This window comes from Carlito syrichta, unplaced genomic scaffold (assembly GCF_000164805.1).
Source record: "Carlito syrichta isolate Samal-C Ts95f unplaced genomic scaffold, Tarsius_syrichta-2.0.1 Scaffold316281, whole genome shotgun sequence".
Taxonomy (NCBI): Eukaryota; Metazoa; Chordata; class Mammalia; order Primates; family Tarsiidae; genus Carlito; species Carlito syrichta.
Window position 1 is genome coordinate 1,995,557 of NW_007260377.1, and position 10,498 is coordinate 2,006,054.

Genomic DNA, 10,498 nt, shown 5'->3' on the forward strand with positions numbered 1-10,498 from the left:
TGTTTACCCAGTAGTTGTTCAGCATCATGCTCTTTAGTGTCCATGTCTTTGTGGGCTTTGGGGAAATTCTGTTGGTGTTGATATTTCTTTTTATTCCACTGTGGTCTGAGAATGTGCATGGCAAGATTTTAACCTTACAGAATTTGTTTATGCTCGATTTATGGACAAGGATGCGATCGATCTTGGAGTACGTTCCATGTGGTGATGAGTAGAATGTATATTCTGTAGTTGTTGAGTGGAACAATCTGTAGGTACCAATTAAGTCCATTTGGTAGAGTATCGAGTTTAAGTTCTGGATATCCTTGTTGATTTTTTTCCCTCATTGATCTATCTAGGGCTGTTAGTGAGGTATTCAAGTCGTGTGCTATTGAGAAATGAATGTGCAATCATTTATATACACCCATAAACACAAAATGACAAATAAAAGAAGAAGCAGAAAAAGAAAAAAAAATTGGAGGGGGTTCAGATCAAATCCTCACATACACATTCATGCACAAAGGTGAAATATTTTTTAAAAATAGATGAACAAAGAATTTTAAAAATTAAAATAAAAATTAAAATTTAAAAATTGCCCTCTTGTGGCAGGCTTTGTAATTGTTCCTCTAATCAGGTCTCTCCTGCAGAGCCACCACTTTCACTCTCTCAATGTCTGGAGCAGGGAAGGTGGAGGGGCAGTGGAGGTGGATGGGGCTGCAGTCCTTCCCTCCCACGCTCGTATGGTCAGGGAGATCTTCTCCCATGGGGAGGTACAGGGTTGTCTCTTCCCCAGGTATGTACTCACAGTGGGTGCCCCAGCCAGGCTTATCCTGGAATAGAGTTTCCTATTGCAACTGACGTCCAGGCTCCACCTGGGTTTGTCCCTCTCAGTTGTGGTCCAGCTATGTGGGTCTGACGTTCAGAGGATTGCTGGGGAGGAGGGAGTTTGGGTCAGTCCCAGACTCACCACTGATCTCTTTGGAGTCCTTCCTTGACCGTTTCTGGTCACACCCTTTGTGTTGTGGCTGGATCAGGGTAGGGTGTGGGGCGCCTGGAACTCAGCACCCGTCAGGTCCCTCTGAAGTTTGTGCTTTCAGGATATTCCATCTGGGTCACAATCAGTCCCTGAGTAGCTGATCCACCAGTCACAGAGATTGAATCTGTTGCTCTGTGGTGAGCCAGTTGGAGCAATTTCTTGCCTCGCCTTCAAGATGGCAGAAGGATAGCCGGAGCCCAGCAGGTCGAGGCTGCGGTGGCCAGGAGCAGCCACTGCACTCCAGTCTGGGTGACAGAGTGAGACTCCAACCAAAAAAAAAAAAAAAAAAGATGGTGGTAGGGTGCCTCTCTTGTCCTCTTCTGTGGAACTTTGCTTCAAGACTCCCTCTGCAGCCCCTGCTGCCAGTGCCCTGCCAGGGACTGAAGTGGTAAGGCAAAGCCTGGAGCCAGCAGTCTCTCCTGCCAATGGTGTGGGAGAACCTGGGGTGACACTCTCTCCCCCCCTGCTTTTCACAGGACAACTTCTGTCCATTTTTTAAAAAATGGCACTCGGCTTCTCTGACCTCAGAGAGCCAGAGACCAAGCAAAGAAGCCGTAGCACCAGCTATTGGACCAGGGACCTGGCCACTTGTACTCGAACCCCCACTTAGATAGTCTCTCCCCGCATTTTCTTCCCAGGGAGGGCTTTGTTGATCTAAAAAATAAAAAGAAAGAAAGAAAATGGTGCTCAGCTTCTGCATCCCGGGGATCACGAGGGTCCAAGCCCAGCCACTGTGGCACCAGCCACTGCACCAGGAGAGCCCTGGCTGCCAGCTCCTCATCCCTCACTCAGCCAGCCACTCCCATACCCACTCGCTTACCAGTACATTCTCAAAATTTTCCATACACTCACTCACTCAGACTGGGAGTTGTATAGTCCAACTGGTTCGGCTGTCATCTTCCCCCTCCAAATGATATAATTTAAATTGAGAAAACAAACTTTGGAAAGCTAAATTTCTATATAATTATTGTTTGTAGGGAGGACTATGAGAAATCACACCATATCCTGTTTAGAGTAGGTTTTGCTCTGAAAAAGAAAAGAAGTATTAAGTCATTGAAAATATTTTTGGGGTTTAGAGAAGTACACAAATTGGGGTTTAGAGAAGTACACAAATTGCTCCTTTTCTAGGGATCCAGGAAGTTGTTCTTATTCTCAGCATAATGAAGACAGTTTAGAGCAGGATCCCTCAATTTAACATTTTGGGCTAGATAATTAGTTGTTCTGCAGGGCTTTCCTATGCATTGTGGGATACCTTTTCCCCACTAAATGCCAGAAGAACCATCCTCCCAGTTAGGGCAATTCAAATATCTCTGACAATTCTCAGATGTTTCTAGGGTTACAATAGCTCCCAGTTATGAAGCTTTGGGTTAGAGAAACTTCTTGGAGAGGTAATTGTGCCTAAAAAATTCATGGCACCAAGAAAGTGAATCAATGAAGGAAACTCTGTATAGGAAACCAAATAAGTGGTCAGTAGTCTCTTGAGAATTGAGAGGTATCTATTATTCAACATTGGGACTACCTTTTACATTTTATTGTTTCTCTGTTATTCACAAACTTTCTGTACACTTTATTAAGCACCTCTATTGAACCCTGAGCAGTTAAGGCAGACAGCTATGTTCGAGCTTCAAGTGACATAATATAGAAGGAAGGTACAACCTCGGGGAACACATTATATGATGGTCAAAGTCACAACCAGGAAGCAGAGTAGAGATGGGACTTGAATAAGAAACATCAACTTGATCTTATGTGTGAAGCATATCAATATTCCTCAGGCTTCCTCAGATATTAGGTAGCCTGGGACTGGGATATTTAGGCTTTATTTGTATGGATGTAATATGGAAAGTTTGATGCTGTTCAGCTAGAGTAATTGAGAATCACCCCAAATTACAGAGTTTTACAACCTCTTTTTTTATTATAAAAATGTGGGGTACAATTCAGGGTTAGGTATACAAACGTTGATTACTCAGGTACCCTTGTTGATGAGGCATGCCCCTCCCTCCCCTAGCAGTTTCCCTTAACTGCCAATCCCACCCCCCTCCCCTGACGGTTTCCCACTACTATCAATCACTTTCTTACAGTATTATAATTTTTCAAGGTTAGCTTATGAGTGAGAACATATGGTACTTTGTTCTTTGTTTCGGGGATAGATCACTGAGTATGATCGACTCCAAATCTATCCAAGTTGCTGCGAAGTCCATAGGTTTGTCTTTCTTTATGACTGCATAATATATCTGACAAAAGCCTAACATCTAGGATCCACAAGGAACTCAAAACGTACCGAAAGGAAAAAGCAAACAACCCTGTTAAAAAGTGGGCCAAAGACACGAATAGACACTTCTCAAAAGAAGATATATGGGCAGCCAACAGACACATGGAGAAGTGCTCAGACTTACTAATCATCAGAGAGATGCATATCAAAAGCACACTGAAATACCACCTAACCCCAGTAAGAATGCCTGTCAATAATAAAACAAACAACAACAGATGCTGGCGAGGATGTGGAGAAAAAGAATGCATCTACACTGCTGGTGGGAATGCAAACTAGTGCAATCTCTCTGGAAGACAGTATGGCAATTTCTGAAAGAACTAGAAATTGACTGTCCATATGACCCAGCAATTTCCTATTGGGAATATACCTGGAGGAGCTCAAATCATTCTACAAAAAAAGATACCTGCACATGTATGTTTGTTGCAGCTCTATTCACAATAGCAAAACAATAGCAAAAACATGGAACCAACCATGTTGCCCATCGAAGTTGGACTGGATAAAAAATATGTGGTACATATACAACCTCTTCTTAAAAGTATAATGGGAATTTCTGGATCCTGGAGCAGAAGAATAGGGATTAAGTGCCTTCAATACACCCTAAATTTGACACATATGAATATGAAGACTAATATGAATATGAATATGAAGACTAATCTAGAGTCTGATAATCCAGCTGAAGATGATAAAAGAAACCACAGAATAAAAAGGCTTAAGAAATTAACAAAAAATAAAATAAAACAATATTGAAAGATGTGTTCTTACATTTTTCAGATTAGACAGTAAATTTTATAGTTTTGAAAAAAAAGTAGGCAATATGAATTCATTACCTACAATTGGTCATATTTTTGCCTGATTATTTAACTTCCAGTAGTCTAAGGATGCAATCTACTGTGATATGCTCAAAGCTCTGTGGGCAAAGATATTCACACTGCAGTGTTATTCATCATAATGAAAAATTGCAGTAAAATGCTTAATGTCTTTTTTGTTTTTGAGTTGGAGTCTCACTCTGTCGCCCAGACTGGAGTGCAGTGGACACTCTCGGCCATCGCAGCCGCGACCTGCTGGGCCCCAGCGAGTCTTCTGCCTCAGCCTTCCAAGTAGCTGGAACTACAGGCGCGCGCTACCACACCCGGCTAATTTTTGATTTATTGTAGAGATGAGGTCTCGCCAAGTTGCCCAGGCGGGTCTCGCGGGCTCAGGCAATCCACTCACCTCAGCCTTCCAAAGTGCAGGATTACAGGCTGAGCCACCGAGACCGGCTTTAATGTCTTAGTATAAGAAAATTGTTTAGTGTATTAGGGGCAGTGCTTGTAATAAAATGAATTTATCAAATTTATATTTATAAAAATTAATGAAAATGCAAAATTTATTTCCACTATATCAGAAAGAAGATACCAAATATTATAATCTTAAATTGTATTAAGACAAATATATATATATATATATATAAAGACTAGGAAACAATATACCAAAATATTTAAGAGATAATCTCTGTTTGGACATTTAAATTTTTTTTATAATTAGCATGCAAGAATTTGGGAAGAATAAATATTAATTTGTAATTAAATCTGTTAAGATACTTATTTTCATTTTTCTTTTGCTTTTTTTTCTTTTTCATTTGGAGTCTCACTCTGTTGCCCAGGCTGTAGTGCAGTGGCACTCCCATGACCACCACAGCTTCTACCTGCTTGGCTCAGGTGATCCTTCTGCCTCTGCCTTCCAAGAAGCTGGAATTACAGGCATGTGCTATCACACCCAGTTTATTTTTTGACTTATTATAGAGACAAAGTCTCACCAGGTTGCCCAGGCTGGTCTCGAACCCCTGACTCTGGCAATCCTCGTGCCTGGTCCTCCCAAAGTGCTGGGATTGCAGGCTTGAGCCACCGTGCCTGGTCCCATTTTTCTTTTCTAATTCCTTTTACATAGTCCAGTTATTTATTTTAAAGCCAATCTCTCTCATGAGCATTGAGTTCCTTAGCTTAGAAAAGCTAACAAATCCAATGACAGGTGTAAAATACATATCTATTTAAATGAGGATACTAAATAATAGTGGCAAAGAGACTACATTATTTTTCTTAAAAAGAGTTACATCTCATTTAGATGTAAAATATAAGGATTTATTTAGGTAAACCTTAAAATAAAAGAATACGTATATTAAATATGTGCATTTGTTCAGTATTAGGTAGAATACTAGTGGGTTGAGGTTATATGGGAAAAATTCCCATTGCTACCACTAGCCTGCCTATTACTAATATAATTTTTTAATGTTAGTTAAAAATTAAGAAACACGTATCTTCATTAAGGAAAGAACCAAATAACTTTGTGCAATAAGGGCTTTTCAAATTAAAGTACCGATTGTATTACCCTACAAGAAAGCATTTGATTAATGTTCTGTGTCCTATCAAACCTATACCTGTATGGGATCAGTGGCCAGAGATGAAGGATTTGTTGTTATCTAGTATGTAATAACTGCCCTCCACATGATAGGATTTGTACAGACATCACCTTGGTCAATACTGTCTATGGACAAAAATATGATTCCTGAGTGTAGTGATCAATATTTGGGTAACCTGAATTTCACATCATGATCCTTGTCATATCAAATAGGTTCATTGCTAGCCACCGCTTGATTCCTTTTTTCCTGGCTTCTTTTGTCCTGAATATATTCTTGAAATTGTGTCAATCACTGTTTTGTCCATGGATTTCAGGTTTCTTACATTCTCTGCTCTGTCCATCATTATATTTTCCAGGGATGTCTTGGTGAAGAAAAATATAATGTCCCCTCAGAGTTAAGAAAATATTATTCTGGCAAGTGGCAAATTATAGGCAGTTATTGCATAATTTCAGAGTGAAGTGAGCAGTTATTTGCCCAGAGGGAACATGAAGTAGCCATGAAGGAAAATGACCCCATGTATCTTGAAATTAAACAGTAAGAAACTGTGACAATTAGGGTGCCTCAGTATCATAAATCTGTCTCTTTTTCTTAATTTCAAATAGAACAGTTATGGAAGGGAAGCATTTGTATAAAGGAAGGTGTTCAACTCTAAAATTTACCCTCAAATTAGCTGTTGTCATGCACTCACAAGTAGCCTTGTGAAGCATCAGAAATGTTGCTGTATCAAGAAAGTTGAGATTATTTTCAAAGACATGATCATTAAAAAAAGTGGCATTAATGGAGAGGGGAAAGCAGTAACAGGATTATCTATTTATAGAGGTTTCAGGCTATCTGTCTATATATACACTGGATATTTTTCTTCCTTTGTGGTAATAAAAAAAGTCAAAACAGGCAATTTTCTAGACAAGTAAATGAATAGGTATAATGGTTTGTGACATTTTAAAAATATAAATGAACACACAAAATGTCCTATTTCATAGTAGCATGATCTTAACACATATGAGTTCTGTCAACAGAGAGATTAAACAAAAATAACATCAGAAATACACAAATTTTAAAAAAGAAATTTTAAATACTGTCCACAGTACACCACTCATGCTTAGGCTCTGTGTGTTTCCTATATACCAGTATGCTTTTTGCAAGAACAGATTGTAAATGTAAGAAGCAGAATCTCTCCGAGAAGATAATTTCCACATATAATGCACCTTATCGTTTTCTATCTTTCTGCTACTCGTTCATGTTCATTTTATTGATTCTTTTAAATCAAATTGATCTGCTTTCAGTTAACCACGCATCCAGTCCTGTTGGTATTTCCTACTACTCAGCTTTTCATAGATTCCTGAGTTCTGTTCAACTTGCTCTTCTTTTTATAAATGAAGTAGCTATATCTCCAACTAAGCCTCTGGAACACTTATTCGGGTAGATGAAGTTGATAAATTGTCTTGAATGTAAATTATGAGTCACATAAGGGACAAAGGCTATATTTCTATACCTTTTGTATCCTACACTGTGCACATGGCTTACGCATGTTCATAGATTTGGCACATTTGACAATAGTACTCCAGGTCTGCATAATGGAAAGTATTCCTTCAGGATAGGGAGAACAGTGAGAAGAGGCCATTTTTCTACATGTCCTCATATGGTCAATGTATTAAGAAGAAGAACTGACTAAGGAAAATGTCAGGCTGCATACATATTACTTTGTCACTGCAATGGGAAATAAATATGTTTCAGACAGAGTTCTAGAGAGGCCCTTCTGTCTTTGGCTGTGAAGGAGTTGAGGCAAGTTGCTTTGAGTATGGGACACCATACCACTGAGTCTTCATAGCAACACAATTTTAGTAATGATGGAGAAATGATGGAGAAAACCCATGAAAACCTTAGTTTACCTTAGCCCATTTTGTGCTGCTATAACAGAATACCATAGACAGAGTAATTTATACACAATAGAAGTGTATTTGGCTCACAGGTCTGGAGGCTGCAAAGTCCCAGATAGAGGGGCTGCAACTGGTGAGGTCCTTCTTGTTGCCTCATTGTGTGGCGAAAGCATCATGTGGATGAGAGTGAGTTTGGGTGAGAAAGCAAGAGATCTAACTTAGAGCCTTAAACCCTTTTATGGTCGACCTTGATCCATTCATGAGGGTGAAACTCATGACCTAAACACCTTGTATTAGGCTCCACCTCCCAACACTGTTGCATTGGAGTTTAAGTTTCCAACATATATATTCAAACCATAATCTTCCTGGGGGACTGCGACTCATCATCCAGTCTCCAGTCCTGGAAGTAGAGACAGCCCTTCTGACAGTCCGGACTTAACGTGCTGAAAAGCTGTAAATATCAGGTTTCTGAGCATAACTCTATCCCACCTTTGTATTTTACTCTGTACTTTTTTCAAATTAGGCTTCCCTCTGCTTTCCACACATGCCGTGGGATTTCATGCCACCAGGCTTTGCTTAAGTTTTTCTCTGCCCTGCCCACATATCTACCTATCTAATTTCTTCCCTTTCTTCAAAGCTTCCTGAAGCCTTTCTTAATCCTCTATGCAGAAATTATCCCCTCCTCTTATGCCACAATAGCAGTTTGTTTTCACTTTTCTTGTGACATTTTAAAAATCTGATTTATATAATCAAATTGTGTGCTTATGCCTCATCTCTCAAACAGTAGACTATTAGCAAATTGAGGGACAGGATCAATAGCTGTATCACCTTTGTATATACACAAGTATCAATGGTTTGTCCATTTATCTCTTCCTTTCACGCCAATTCTTTCTCTCTCTCTCTCTCTCTCTCTCTCTCTCTCACACACACACACACACACACACACACCCTCTTTCTCTCTCTCACACATACACACACACAAAGAAATTTGGTCATATATAATACAAACCTCTAATGAGAAATTTCATTAATGTCTAATAGACTATTGCTACCCTCTCTTTGCCCTGCCCTCATTCTAAGAAGATTTAATGCCAAAATTACCTCACAGGTTACCAATCAAATTCAGGCATGGTTTAACCAATTGTCTGAGAAAAAAGTCATTTGACTTCTAATAATAGAGAGGAGAATCCCACTGTCATTATTTCCCTGGTTATGAAAGGGGTGTGTGTGTGTGTGTGTGTGTGTGTGTGTGTGTGTGTGTGTGTGTATGTGCGCGTGCGTGTGAGATAGACACTTGGTCACTCCTGGCATTAGATTAAAACATTGTAGAATTTTTGAAGAGGCTATTTGGCACAGATAATATATTTTCATCTGTTTTCTGTGATTGTATGTATGTGCATGTGTGTACAACTGTCCCTTGCTATCTGCAGAGGGGTTGATCCCAGAATCTCCACAAATCCTTTCATGCTCAAGGATGGTAATTGCATATAACCTTTGTACAGTCTATTGTATACTTTAAATCACCTCTAGATTATATATACAATGCGGATGCTATGTAAATAGTTGGCACTGTATTGTTTTTTATTTGGACTATTTTAATTGTTATATTGTTTTATTTCATTAAAAATATTTTTTCATCCGTGGTTGGTTGAATTCGAGAATGCAGAACTGTGACTACAGAAGGCCGACTGTATAGCATTTCTTGATCTCCTAGAGAATTAAAAAATGGTGTAAACTTATGAGTCATTGATTTCACACCTATAAATGTGCTGTTTCCACCTTTTCTTGTAAGCTGACCGTGAGCTTACTGCAGTGTGGTTTGTCCGTCCTCAAACTAGTAAAGGGTGTGAGGAGGGTACCTTGGCAAAATAACTTCCTGACTATGTTATCTAGTGTAAAACCAGGAGGGAAGAGGAAGTTCTCCAGTTGTGACGTGCTGAGAGGGTCATGGATAAAGTTCAGCCACCATGTGCACTGAGAGCTGCCTTTATCCCTGCCATCTTCCCACTAACCCCATCCCAGGATGCCAAGTAATTCTTCTTTATAAACCTCTCTGCCCAGGGAGGACACACTGCAGACAATCTCTCTCCTATGCATGTTAGTTTGTATCTATTTTTGCCCCTTGCCCTCCTTAAGGGCAATGAAATGTCCATTTCTACGTGGAATCCCCAAGCTCCACCACATTTCTATTCCCTCCTATTTCTGTGTCCTCACCGATAAGGAAAAAGTCAGGTAGTCCCTGAGTCTGAGACGAGGCAGTCGAGTACTCTAAGGAGCCCGAACAAAAGTGTAGATGAAAGGGCCCATTGTCAGTTCCAGCCGGTCGCGGTGACCCGGGGGGCGGACCTGCGTGGGCCCTGGGACCAGTGATTCTGCCTCTTACCTGCCTTGCTGCAGATTTGACATTAATCAGACAAACCTTCCCTGCCCTTCCAGGAGAAATAATGATAAGCTCCCCCCCTCCCCCAGGAGAGGATCGTTGGTTCTGGGCGCTCGCCACCCTTATCAACTCAATTTACACAGACACACACGCACACGCAGGCATGTGGGGTGGGAGAGACAGAGGGCCAGGGACGGACCCCCACCACTCATCCTGTGCATTTGCAGGACCCTACTTGCGGGGACCTGGCCAGCGCTGCGCGCTGGGGACCGAGGGGAGAACTCACTGAGGGTGGCTGGGAGAGACTTTACACCCCTAGAAGGGCACCGATGGCTGATGGCTGCTTTGGGCACAGCCTGCCCCACAGCGCGGCCCTCCCCAGTGTCTCCCCCTGAAGGCACCGCTCTCAATAGCAACGGGTCGAGATGTAAAAGCCAGCCCATTCCCCCCCCACCCTCGAGCCCCCGAGGAGTCGGGCGGGGTAGACAGACACTAGAGGACAATTGCGTCCCCTCTGCCGCGGCGCCCTAGAAAACGTGGGAAGGGGGCAGCGCGCAGGGTGCCA